This window comes from Amblyomma maculatum, chromosome 8 (genome assembly GCF_055883805.1).
Source record: "Amblyomma maculatum isolate TAMU_Amacu chromosome 8, ASM5588380v1, whole genome shotgun sequence".
In the NCBI taxonomy this organism is placed as follows: Eukaryota; Metazoa; Arthropoda; class Arachnida; order Ixodida; family Ixodidae; genus Amblyomma; species Amblyomma maculatum.
In genome coordinates, this window is record NC_139351.1 from 68,178,574 (window position 1) to 68,193,011 (window position 14,438).

General features: G+C 47.8%; 1 non-coding gene across 1 annotated transcript; it reads right to left on the reverse strand.

Annotated features, from left to right (window-relative positions):
• Positions 1-483: 483 nt before the first annotated feature.
• On the reverse strand, positions 484-565 carry TRNAS-CGA (transfer RNA serine (anticodon CGA)). The gene has a single exon. It is a non-coding gene; the product is annotated as a tRNA-Ser (tRNA).
• Between the last annotated feature and the right edge of the window lie 13,873 nt (positions 566-14,438).

Sequence of the window (14,438 nt, forward strand, 5' to 3'; positions counted from 1 at the left end):
AAGTTCTGACAATATAGGTAGAGAATAAGCGAAAAAGTTGGAAAGTTAATGCTGCGCATGAAAAAATTGCGCAGCCGAAAGGGTTCGAACCTGTGCAGGGAGACCTATATAGATTTCTTTTTTTATTTTATTGCCTAATTTATTATCAGATTTTACTCATAAAGAACATTACTCCACACACACACACACGCACACACACACAGAGAATATTACGCGACAAATACACAACATGGGTTAAAACCAAGTGATGTTGCAAATGACTGATTTGTAATGGACTTATATAAATTTCGAGTCAATCGTCTTAACCACTCGGCGACTATTTTTTTTCTTTATTACCTAATACATTATCAGATTTTACACGTGTGTGTGTGTGGAGTAATGTTCCCTCGGGCACTACTGCGGGACGGTTTTTTATTTCATGCTCCCGAAATCAGTGAAGTGGCTAGAAAGTTACTATGTCTAGTGGGGCAGAAAAAAAACTTGCGCAGCCGACAGGATTCGAACCTGTGCGGGGAGACCCCAATGGATTTCGAGTCCATCGCCTTAACCACTCGGCCACGACTGCCAGTTGGCTACTTAGTTTCGAGGAAAGCTTGGCATAAATATACCTACAAGTAATTGCGGCTTGTTTGTTCTTCGCCATGTAACTTAGCGTTCTAATTATTTGATTCATCCCAGGGCGCCCTGAATTCGCCTCATTCCTAGGATGCCTCGATAGTCCCGCCTCTTTAGCTAATTTTCCAATTCGTACTGTAATCTTTCTGCCTTTGATGTTACACTACAATAGCTAGCCAATGTTTTCTGCGTGATTGACTGAGAGTAATGCCGCGGGCCTTAGTGGCCCACGCCACTAGGCTATCTTGCTAGCCCTCATTAATGTCTTTAATGCTAAATCATTTAGGTTGTCATTCAAGAAGTATTCGTTTCTCCGCAACGAGATTTTCTGATTTGCCTAGAATGTGATGGTGTGAAGGTCACGTGACCTCGAAAACGACAACCAGAGGGCGCCGCCAAATTGGAAAGCGCCGAATACGCCCTAATTCGTATCAATGGATTATCGGCATGAATTATGGCGGATTAAGGTGTTTAATTGGTCCGTTTAGTAAAATCTGGTATGGTAATTTAATGGGAGGCAGTAGAAACGTGATGGCTCATGTATACCCCACATATATATGGTACCGAATCCAACGGGGGAACGGCGCGCATTTTCCCTTTCATAGTAATCTTGTGGGGGAGCAAAGGAACGGTTTCTCACTCTGTTAATTTCGAATGCTCACCGCGAGCGTCGAGTCTGATGAGCACGGATATGGACCACACGCACGTCAACCACCGGCTGACTTCACGGACGTAATACTGCCATCTATGCCACCTCGACGACCATTTCCTCACCCTCCGCATCATGTCCACGAATGCGAGAACGTGAAAATGTGCTAACGTGAGGTAAACAAAACACTGTCTTGTGTGCTGGCACGCCCGTCATCTCTAGAATATACTTCATTAACACTTCGTTTTGAACGAGTTTGTTCATTTTGACTATTAAAAATTTGAAACAGCGCTAACACCCACAACCATAAAATATAGATGGCCGACGAGCGCTTGTGTCTCGTCGGTCGTCTGTCTTTTGATGGTTGTGTGTTTAGCGCTGTTCCAAATTTTTCTATAGTCAAAATTGAGAATACAGGTAATGTGAACGCCATAAAACTCTTCGATACGTCTGTTACAGAAACTGGTAAAGTGAAGCTGCTCATCTAATCGGTCTTCACCTGTCTGAAAGATACCATGTAAGTTATTTATATAAAGTTTGTCCTTTTGTTATCCTCAAATCCTTTTCCGGCCGCCACGTCTTCGTTTCTGCCCCGACAAAGCAACCGGGGCTTCAATACGCGACCTTGGTCATGACAGTCGTCAGTCTGTTGCGGCTCTCATGAAGGGAAGCCATATATCGGTGCCTGGAATACCGTGTAAGCACGAAAAGACAGGATATTAAATAAAAAGGTATAATCTAATCTCAAGACAGACATTACCTACACAATGCTCAGAACAGAATCGATAATCAAAATGCTGACGTAATTATTCGACAAGAATGCAGCCACATCTGCATCAGGTTTTGCGATGGTCTCATCTTCATTAAGCTAGAACAGGGCAAAACGGTTCGATGTTCGCCAGCCACCATTTGATGGCTCCCGTATTGGCTTCTGGCAATGACCCTTAGGATGCATAGGACGTTTCTCTATGGGGCGGCGCTTAACAGGGCAGTCTTTGGACGTAATATTGTGGTCGTCCTTTTCGGAAAAGGCAGCAGCGATATTATTTGGAACCAAAATCATTCGTAGAGGTGGGAGATGGATTTGGGCAAGAAGCCCACATGCGGCCTGAGCGGAACCGCCAATAACAATGCACCGCTCCGAGTTTTTGCAGTAGGTGCTGCAAGATGCTCCCAAAAGTGAGATGCGAGCCAGAGCAGACAAAACCCCTTAGCAGCGTGACCAAATAAGTATGCCCCGTGTCCATGTAGAATGCTTCCATCTCCTTGCATGTAAAACAGTTAAAAAAATTACAAGAGTTCAACGCTACTGAACCAAATATTGAGTGAAAGCATTCCTCTTCTTCTTCTTCTCCTTTGATATATGGCACAAGAAGAAGAAAGCATTAGCTGCCCGTGACCGAGCGTTCTTCTCTTTTTCTTCTGCCTCAGCCTGCATATAAAAAGCCGTATGAACGTGCCTTAGTGGCCTATAGAGGTAACATGAATGCCAAGGTCCTAGCAGGCTGATTCTGACATAACCGTCCCATGTGAAACGAGAGACCCAAGTTGCCAGCTCCTACCAGCCCATATCTCGCTTTTGTGTCACGTGGGGTGTGACGTCACAGCGTCGCGTGGGTGCGGCTGCGCTACGCCGATCGCTTGAGTTGGTAGCCGAGCTCTCGTCCTAGTGTCACGTGGGGTGTGACGTCACAGCGTCACGGGGGTGCGGCCGCGCTGCACCGACCGCTTGAGTTGGTAGCCTAGCTCTCATTCTAGTGTCACGTGGGGTGTGACGTCACAGCGTCACGTGGGTGCGGCCGCGCCACGCTGAAGGCTCGAAACCTAGAGTAGTATTGCTTTCGCAATAAAAAAAAAAGCAAGTTCATTGGGGGGCGACGTCCACCTCCTTGTAAAGCGGTGACTGTCCAGGCTGAGAAGAAGAGCAGTTCGTTGGAAGCGGTTTCAGACTAGACTGTCGATTCGGCAGCTCGCTTGATAGGAGATGCGTTGCCTGGAAAAGGAAGGCGTTCCGTCACAGCCCTTTCTTACAGCACTTGGAAAGCAGTGAGGTTACCCCTAGCCTTGGCGAAGTACGTCGACTATAGCCGGTGCGACTTGCTGACCAGGTTCCGGATAATCAGCGCACGCAGTAAAGCTGTGCCGATGCCGTTGCAGAAAAGCGTCGGTAAAGTGGTCAAAACTGAGGCGCACACTTGAAACATGTCCGATATTGTTGTTGTTGTTGTTGTTGTTAGCCACTTGAAATGTGGCACGTACCATGAGGGATTGGCCAAGGTGTGTCCTACACAAAGTCGGTAACAGGCAAAAGATAGGCTCAAAGTTTAATACTAATCAAAATTTTATGAAAAAAAAAAGACCTGGAGGAACTTCAAGAAGGATTAACAAGTTAACCTACCAGTTGCTATAATGGAGCTATAGATAATTCCACAAATAGTGTTAAGAATGTCTCATCTTCCACCCCGGCTAAGAATGCTTCCAAGTTCCCTCTCTCTCTCTCTCTCACTCTGGTTTCTGCTCCTGTTTCACGGCTCCAGACAATAACGCTTATTGTGACTTAGAGACTACGGATCACCTTACAGAGAGTTTAGACGTCCGCTCTTGAGCCTTCAGCCGCCTTCGGGGGCTCTTAAGCGTTTAAAGAAATTTCGCTAGGTGCCGTCATTTTACCCATTGAAGCTCCATTCAAATGTCGCTCCACAGATTGCAGGTCAAAGTCGTCATTCACACAATGAACGGCTAACATCTATTTTTGGGAGACTTTTTCATCTGTCTTCAGTGCATGAGATCGTACTACAGCTTCCATTCCGCTCCGCTGTGCTTAATTGTCCATCCAGTGCTCCTCCCTAAGATGCCTCTGACAGGTGGCAGTTGACAGGTGGTACGGCTAGGCACTGATAGCTCGTCGCGTTGTATGATGTCACGGAACCACGTGTCATGGCCGAATATGCAGGAGCCGCTCTCGGGCTACTTTTTAAGGTGTGAATGGGAACCACCGTGATCATGTTAACGCAGAGTCAGACCCGCTACTCTCAGCACTCTCGTACATTTTGGTCAAACTAGGGCTTTCTATCTGTGTCGCTCCTGCTTACCTGGACAACATATAACGCACGATATGTCACTCGAGGTAAAGTTGTTCAAATCAAGCAAAACCATATGATAATCACGCTAGCCCGTATTAAATCACGATCTCTATGCAAATCACTATGCAAGGTATAGTGCCACGGAAGAAGGCATCTTTTTTTACACAGGCTGGAGTCGAACGCAAGCACTAAGTCAGTAGAAAAGCTCGTGCCCATGTTTCATCGGTGGGTACCCATTGGCGGCGCTAGGAATCAAATCCCTCAACTCCGACTTGCGAGAAGGATTCTCAGACTACTGGGCAACCACTGCGTTTGACTCTCGCAGCTGAATGCATAATCTTGCGTTTACTGATGCATGTCATCTTCAAATCACACTCGTTGTGAAAGAGAGCATGAAAGCATCGACAAAGCATGAAAGAGCCAATCTCCATCCCTGCGTCGCATCGTTCGCGACATGACGCCCGGCTTTATATCTCGGCAGTACGCTGCCGTGTGTGACTATTAGTCACAATGATTATGGTGGCCATCATCGGAGTTAAGCATTATGAGGACATTTTACTTGCCCGATTGCTCATGTCCTACAAAAATTTAGGTTAGTCAGCCCCTGAATATATTTAAATCCGATCCAATTCTCTGATACACTTGCGTACCAACAGCTTTGCCGTTATATACTCTGATCGCTTGTTCTTTCTCAAGGCGCTGCGTAGCATATACTATACAATGAATAAAACATGTCGGTGTGTACGAAGTAGACTCGTCATCGAAGTAGCAATCAGTCCGGCGTGCCGATTATTTTGTAAACGAAATGCAAGAGGAAAATGTATAACAGTTGCATCCTACCGGTACTGACCTATGTGGCTGAAGTATGGAGGTTAACGAAGATGTTCTAAATAAGTTGAGGACAACGCAGAGGGCTATGGAACAGAAAATGGTAGGTTTAACGCTAAGAGATAGGAAGCGTGCAGACTGGGTCATAAATGATTTGCTACTGACATTCTAGTCGAAATTAAGAATAAATGGGCATGGGCAGGGCATGTAGTTCGAAGAAAGGATACCCGATGGTCTCCAAGAGTAACCGATTTAATTCCAAGAACTGTAAGCGTAGCACGGGCGGCAGAAAATTAGGTGGGCGGATGAGGTTAAGAAGTTTGCAGGGGTCAGATGGACGCAGCAAGCACAAGACTGGGTTAATTAGAGGAGTATGGGAGAGGCCTTCGCCCGGCAATGCGTATGTCCGGCTCCTGCTGACGATGAAATACAGGAGGTGAAATTTTACTAAGGTTAAATAACAAACCAGAAGCAGGGAATATCTAAGGTCACCCATAAGTTGACTATATTTTCGTGTTGCGAATGACCTCTAGTTTCTTCTGTATTTTTTTTTTTTCATATAGCAACAGTATTAGCTTCACCTTGATCAAAGGCGCAATAAGAAGCCCGGTTTTGCAGTCAGAAAGTCTGCCACTGCCGGGGGTCGGTGTCCAACGTTCGACCAGGGATCATGGAGCCTTCGCGAAGCCGGATTCCGGAGCGATGCGACTCACGTTGGCGGCCACGGCAGATTGCACTACTAGGCTCACTTTTTTTACCTCTATATTGACAGTTGAACCGATACTTCGTTCCCCTCGAACAACATCTGGGCGATGTCCATATGTCAGCTTCGAAGTCGGAGTGTCGCCTCCCAAGGCCATTGGGACACTGCTATTGTTCACGGCTTGCTCGTTCAACCCTGGATTAATTCTGGCGGCCGAGACTACGGGCTCCTTGGCGATGGCCGAGCGAACGTCGACTGCACCTCCAACATCGGCAGCGCGCTTCTCCGCCATCTTGACCCCGGAGTCGATGTAGATGCGCAGCTTCTGAACGCCCTGGTCGCTCTCGCCGCAGTTGGCGAAGGAGTACCCCAGCACGCACGCGCAACCAACGACGGTGAGTCCGAGTACGGAGACAATAGAGTACAGTTCCTTGCGGCTTACCAAGACAACGGGAAGCTTGACCAGTGTCTGAAGCTCGGCATCCATGCTACCTCCTTATGATAGCTGAACTAGAAGAACTGTCCTCTTGGAAGGTGCTCGAAGCGTGGACTCGCAGGGCCAGGGACGAAAGAGGGCTGCGGAAAGTGTAGCGGGTGCTATCACCGAGACAGATGTTGCCGTCACCGCCGGCTATAGGCTTAGATGGTGCAGCTCTGTTACGCCGCGAGTGCGCGTGCAGCTGTTGTTGTTCTCCTCTAATTTGGTGGCAAATACCCACACAAGGGTATCGGTCAAGAATTTGGGTGCAGAAATATTTGATTTTAAGATCGATAATTACATGGCAAAAAAAAAATAAATGATTGCTAGGGAATAGAGGTGGAAAATAAAATATGAAAAACAAAAATAAAAAGGATATTTAATAACGCACGCAGTAGGAGAACACTGAGGTTTGTATTTACAGATTAAAAATACAAAGCATATTAGCAAGGTAGACGTTTTGATTCTATTAAAAAGTTTTAAATGGCGTTAAAGACAGACCTGTGGCTGTACCCAAGCATGGTGGCACCAAACGATAATAATATCTGGCTGCTCAAATTAAGTCCCAGCTGTTACGACGGCTTCTCCAAATACCGTTTTCTCATCATGGTAAAACGGCGGCAAAATAGCAAGAAATGTTCTATTGTTTCCAAGTCCCCGCAGAATTCGCAGACGGGAGTAAGCGCCAAAGCAGACCTGTGCATATAGAAATTTAGAGGCGGAATACGGCAGCGCAGCCTGGTTAGAGAGACTTCAATCTGCCATGATTGACATGGTTTCCTAGTCCAGGAATACTTGAGATGCAGATAGTCATCCGATGTTGAAGTATATCCAGTCTACATAGTTAATAAGGAGCGCCTACGAAATCGCGCTGCTTTTATGTACGCTGTATCCGGGAGGATAGGCAACACGGGTCCGTTGAGAGACTTTTTAGCTAGTCTATCAGCAACCTCATTGATTGTCACATTACTGTGGCCTGGTACCTATACTATATGTATGAGGCTCAAATGTGAGGGGAGCAATGAAGGAAAGCTCTGCCCTCCTGAGTCCGCGTAACTTCGTAGTTTCCACTTCTGCTGATGAAAAAGGCGCGAAGATAGCATCGCACTCTTCCAGGGACTTCCTGATATAACCGAGATTCGTGATGCATTCGGAAGCAAATGATTACGGGATCAGCATGTGCCAGATCAAATTTAGCTCTGCCGCCAGACATGGAGTGCTGATATTTGTTAGGGGGCGGGCGCATCTTTTCGTACTTACAGTAATTTCTAGCGCTCAACTTATGTGGATTTTCCCAAGCTTATTTACGCACATGCACGTCAAGTGAACTTTCATTCTGCAAGTCGCTTCAATATAAAATAGAACAACCAGTGTGCGCCAAAAGACACACACGCTAACGGAAACCCACCCTCCATATGGGGGGCTGCCTGCTCGACCGAGACATTACCATGTCAGAGGTACGGGTAGCGCTGCACGAGCTCAACACCCGCTCAGCAGGCGGCCCCGATCTTATTACCAACAAGATGCTACGCAACCTCGACTATGCATCGATCGAGGCCCTAACCCGCTACTACAACGAATGCTGGCGTTCGGGCAAGCTCCCCCGTCAGTGGAAAACGGCAAGAACAATCCTAATCCCGAAACCGGACAAGCCATCGGACCTCTGCAACTTGCGTCCCATCTCGCTCACGTCCTGCGTGGGCAAGGTGCTAGAGCACGTGCTTGCCAACCGGTGTCAGGAGTACCTGGAAAAGGAAGACCTATATCCGGATACGATGATCGGCTTCAGGCGCAGACTCAGCACACAAGACGCCATGCTACAACTCAAACAAGAAATAATCGACAAGACACAAGACAGCAAAGTAATTCTGGGACTTGATTTACAATGCGCATTCGACAAAGTCAAACACTCAGCCATGTTAGCACAAGTATCGAGACTCAACATGGGGGTAGCGAGCTACAATTACATCCAAGACTTCTTGACCAACCGCACGGTGGAACTGCACGCCGGAGACCTTAAGTTCCCCGAACACAAGCTCAGCAGCACGGGTAACCCGCAAGGTTCTCGCCATTGCTCTTCAACCTTGTCATGATCGGGGTAGCGAGGACGGTAGAAGGGACCGGCGTCAGGCATACGATCTATGCCGACGACATTACCCTGTGGGCGGCAGGCGGCACCGATGCCAGCATTGAGCAGCAGCTTCAAGAGGCTGTTACTGCCATCGAGCAACACCTTGACGGCACAGGACTAGTGTGCTCGCCCGCCAAATCCGAGCTGTTCGTCCTCACACTATTACAACCGGGACGGAAACGCGCTCCCCCTCGGGAGTGCGATCACATAAAGATCGTGACTCCATCGGGGCAGCGCATCCTCGAAGTTCCCAAGATTAGGGTCCTGGGCCTGTTGCTAAACAAGAACGGCCGCAACGATGAGACCATCAACAAGATTACCACCAAGGCCATGGACGCTATCCGGCTCATACGCCGAGTCTCGACATGACGGGCAGGCATGCGTGAAGACAGCCTTCTGCGCCTCGTCCAGTCGTTCGTGATCAGTCACATCGCCTACGTTGCAGCCTACCTCAACTGGGAGGTCACTGGCAGGACAAAGATAAACACGCTGATCAGACGGGTTTACAAAACGGCGCTGGTAATAATGGGGACCGCGAGTACGGCTCGGCTCCTGCAGCTCGGCGTCCATATCACCTTATAAGAAATAGCCAAATAGCCAAGGCACAGCTCACTGCGCAAATGGAGCGTCTCTCTACCACCAAGACAGGCCGTAGTATACTGACGTCCCTGGGTTACAATCCCCGAGCTCCCAATCGGCAATCGTGCAAGATCAGCGATGAGGCGTGGGCCCATATCTACGTGGACCCCATCCCAAAGAACATGCACCCCGAGTACAACCAAGAACGGCGGCAGGCGCGGGCCAAAGTCCTCGTCGAACAACGCGCCCAGGACCCGCACGCCCAGTTCGTGGACGCAGCGGAATACAAGCGAGAAGGATTTATGGCAGTGGTTGTTGCGGCGGCTACCGACATCAAGACAACGGCAGCGAGCGTGCTGTGCACGGACGCCACAGGCACGGCCGCTCGATGGAAGCGCACTAGGTGCGGCCTGCTACATCGCCCAAAACCGGCGGGATGCGCCTACTTCCCGTCGCCGCCGCCGCGGCGCCACCGTTCGGGGACAGCCGCGCGCGGAGAGCTGCGCCTGGCTGCGCTTTCAGGGAGGCGTCGGCGTGGTAGAAGCCTTTTATTTTAAGGATATAAGAGCTCTGCTTCACACAATTAGGCAACACGAAATAGTATATAATGTCATGTCTAGTGTGACCATGTCAGCACCTAGCGCTTGCTCGGCAACAATGCATACTGGAGTGTACCCCGAAAAACTTGATGTGACGGTGGATCAAGGCCACTTGATTGGAGACCTAGCATTACCGTGATGTTGCACTCGGATCAAGTTGTTTGTCACCCGGCTGTGTACAATTCGAAGCTGTTCAGCTGCCACGGTAGCCTAATGCATAACCACTTAACTATGTCGCGAATTCCGTGGGTCATTTTCATACCATTTACTCATTCCTGCATACAGCTTTTATACACAAATTTATGTAAACCTGTTCTAAGCTGACAGCGCTATCCAATAAAAATATATTGTCCTACTGTGAGCAATCTCTGTGAAAATGCGACATGTAACCACCCTTTCTATCTCATTCTGACAAATGTTACGTTGAAAATATGAAGATGTTTGTTAGGTCAAATCTACATGATAACCTGGGATCTTCGACTCAGTTGGAGACCTTAAACTTTTTACGCCAGAAGGCTATCCGTCATGGCTTCTCGTGTTTTGCATGACCAAACTAAGCGCGCTTCATAAAGCCGGGCTGCCTAAAGGTGCTACGTATATGCGCCGAAAGATTTTATTACCATTTTTATTGGCTGCTCGCAAACCCGTACAATTTTTGCTGGTTTGTAATTTTCAATGGAAGAACGCGCATCGAGTGTTCCTGTTGTGAAACTCTTAGCTGCGATCACAAGAATGTTCACGCTGCAGAGCGCAACTGCAGCCGAGATTCAGCGAGCAGCCGAGTACGCTTATTAAATGGCCACACAATAAAGGAAGAAAATTACCAATCGCAGACGGAAACCCTTTCATGAGAGAGGTTTATGCCATAGCCATAAATGTCGCTCCACTGTTGAGTTGACATTTCCAGCCCAGCTCGTTATCAGTGGATGCCGCAACTTAACGATATCCTGCATAGCGCCTCAGCATGGGCCCGATCATTGTTTTCATAGCTAAGCTGCAGGTACTGTGTACAGTGAGAAAACAATGATGAAATCAAAAGTTTACACAGTTTGCTACTTCGCCGAACCTCCTCAGACTTCATCATCCTGTTAATGAAGGTGCTCGTAAGCTGACAAAGCTTGATTACTTCCTTTGCGGGGTACATCAAGCCTCCATTGTCCTAGGTTTTCATCAGCCTGTAACTGGTTCAGTTGACTCATATTTCTTGCAACAGGCTTTTGCATGACTGACATGTCGTCTCAAAACCATTACCAAATATCGCATAAATTAAGCAACAACCTGGTAGTGATAAACAAAACTTGGGGTTCTTAAATCTCCTCTCAGAGCCTCGTTAGAGTACCCGCTCTTTGCTACCTGCTTATTTACCGTATCCCGTAATTGCGGCCTCTCTCGCATATCATTAGAATGCAGCCTTAAGCCGCCGCATTATATGAAAGAGCACCCTACACATAGCTATATAAAGCCCCTTTTTACTGAAGCCGTACGAACGTGCCCTATAAGAGTATAGTGTACCTGTCTTGTTATCTAAGGGTCCCACTTTCAATAATTCCCATTTCACCCTTACATCTTATTGACTCTCTCTGATTTGGCAGCTCCTGCCACATTGAACATGTCATGTGTTCTCATTGCGCCAAAGGTGTCTGGCCATATCACCAACGAACGTGCCCTTTACCAGAGATGTATTTTTCCGACTTTCCGCCGACAGAGCGGGCGCCGGATTTTCTGTGGAACGGGGCTTTTCAGTTTATCGCATCGGCTCAAACAGTCAAGAGTATAAACAAATGTTGTATGCACAGACTACTTTGCCTGCAAGGCCACTCAGACTAGCGCGGCAAAATTTAGAACAAATTGTACGCTTATATATATATATAAAAAAAACGCTTCGTACCGTTTTCTGATATGTACTCGCAACATAACCTGCGAGAAAAGCTTCTGGTGCTACCTCATCGTGTTCATCTGCTTCACAACACATCGTTAAAAATCTTAGTTCACTGGCCAGCTTCCTGGTAACTAAATACGTTAAACAACGTGACGGAAACACAGGAAAAGAGGACGACACAACTAGCGCGGTTGTGCCGTCCTCTTCTCCTGTGTTCCCGTCACGTTGTTTGTACTGTTAACCTATAATTAATCACCAACAAGACCAATCTGCTGCCCCTTGCAGCAAATTCAACGGCACCTGGTAGGGCATCATGCTTCAGCATCTGGACGTTTTAACCTCAGCGCCGATTTCATATCAGAGGAAGCGAGTGCATTCCCACTCCTCGCTACTGCATTTGTCTGAAGCGAGCCACAGTTCGTCATTTCAAGTCGTCGTTTAAAATATTGGTCGTTTCCCAGTCATGATGAGCCTGCCTGCGTAGTCATTGTAGCCCTTAACACTAAGCAGGTTACTCATTTAGAATCAGCAGTGGTCATTACATGTCATCCTTTCACATATTGGTTATTTCGTAGTAATTAGCAGTAATGATGAGTCATGCCTAGCAATTATATTTATTACCACACATCGCTAAGCACTTGTACTCATTTCTAATCAATTGCGATCATTACATGTCATAGTTTGATATACTGGTCATTACAAATCTTTTAGTCATTATTACCCATTATTAGTCATAAGCATTGGTCATACCTCTATCAATGTCTATTTATAACTTTTATTGATTACCTATCACCATCAATCATTTTCATTCTTAATCTCCCTCTTTGCACGTCCGCTTTTGCGACAGACACACCAGTGCATAGATTGCAAATTACGAGCGCTGCGACGGAGAACAACAACGAGAGAGTAATGACAAGTTGATAGTAGCGCCTCTCCTTGTCATTACTCTCTCGTTGTTGTTCTCCGTCGTAGCGCTCGTAATTTGCAATCATGTACCAACTAGCTCAACTTTCCTTATCAGTGCATAGATGCGACGCACAGATTACAGCCACAGCTTCTGCGCACAGATTTTCGCTCCATCAGCCTAGAACGGCTTTCGCCTTAAAAAACAAATGCATCCCGTCTCAACGTTAACGTGCTTGCACACGCGCACACAAAAAAGTTTGCGTTTACCACGCAGATACGAGGCGAACGCGTCCAGAAAGGAAGTAAACCGCGCGCTCAGAGCCGGCGACCCCGGCGGCGACGTGTCCCCGAACAGTGGCGCCCTCAGCAGAAATAGCGGGCGCAACTGTAAACTCCCCAAGGACGCGCTTGCCCATTGACGGCGGCGCGACGCAGCAGGCCGCACCCAGTGCGCTTCCATCCAGCGGCCGTGCCACAGGCGTCGAGGAGGTTGCCATCACTTTGGCGATCTCGGAGGCCGAGTGTCGCACCGTGCTCAGCGACTCGAGGAACGCTGTGCGCAACTTTGTCAAGGGGTGAGTGTGCGCGCCGGCGGCCGCCATCATCAGTAAGCTCCAGCTCCAAGACCGCGGCAACACTATCCGCATCAAGTAGTTCCCGGCGCACGCGGGAGATCGTGCATCCTCGCCGAATCACAACCAGACGGCCCATTCGGCGGCGCGAGCGCTTACCTTCCGCGCCCCCGAGAGGGACCGTTCCGAGCGGTGGTTCGAAACAAAGGACCGAATGACTAGTTACGAGTAAGTGACTAAATTTTACCGCCTAGCTCGACGGACAATGCCGCCGCTTCACCCGGTACTTAGTCGAGAGGAGGCGGTCATCCTAAGGCAAATGCAAACCGGGTCACTCCTCGCCTCGGCAGTGCTACACGTCTTCCACCTGGACATCTACACCAGTGATATGTGCAGTATATGTCAAGTGGGTCCGGCGGACCAATGGCACATCATGTGGGACTGTGCCAGGTTCCCGACCGAAGCTGCATCCAGGACATACCCGCCGGGACTTCAAAGTGCTGTGCAAAATACAGACAAGGACATTCAGCTATGGGCCGTCCAGCAGGCCCGGGGTGCGCTCGAAAAGCACAAGCCTCGCAACCCACCACAAACGGGCCAAATGAGGTAGTGCAGAGTAGGCCATAACCCCGAGTCGACGCTTGGCCAGTGCCACGGCGCTTTAACCCGTCGTTTGCCGGCTCTTTAATAAAGTTATACATACATACATACATACATACATACATACATACATACATACATACATACATACATACATACATACATACATACATACATACATACATACATACATACATACATACATACATACATACATACATACATACATACATACATACATACATACATACATACATACCATGTCGAATGACAGTGAAATGTAGCAAACAACCAGAACATGACTTTATCGACATAGACAAGCATTGCGAGGTTACAAGCAATGCAGAGATGTTATATTTCTTTTGGGAAATATTTGAGTGGGCAGCATAATCATTTATTGTGTTTTATAGAAAATGAGCGTTAGCATTCCTAACTTCCCCTGGCCATCTTTTGTTGCATCTGATTACCATATTTGCAGCGAATGCAATTCAATGCGTGAATTAAGGAGCTCATATGCTTGGTTTGTAGCATAGCGAGCTCATTCAGAAGCTTATACGCTTTTGTGCTTGCCCGGCTCACTAAAGTGCAGTTAGGAAGCCGTTCGACATATCATACCTCAGTTCAGGCAAGGAGCTTGACGTACCAGCCATTGCAAGTCTGGAAGGCCTAGCTTCTAGAGGCTGATCTAGATCCTCTTCTGAGCTTTTTAGAACCATGCAGAAACGTGAAGCTACACTCCCATCCCTAATTACCCAAACAGCGGCCGAGAGTCATCCCTTCAATCAAATAAAGGCTTTATTCATTCATTATCTGTTT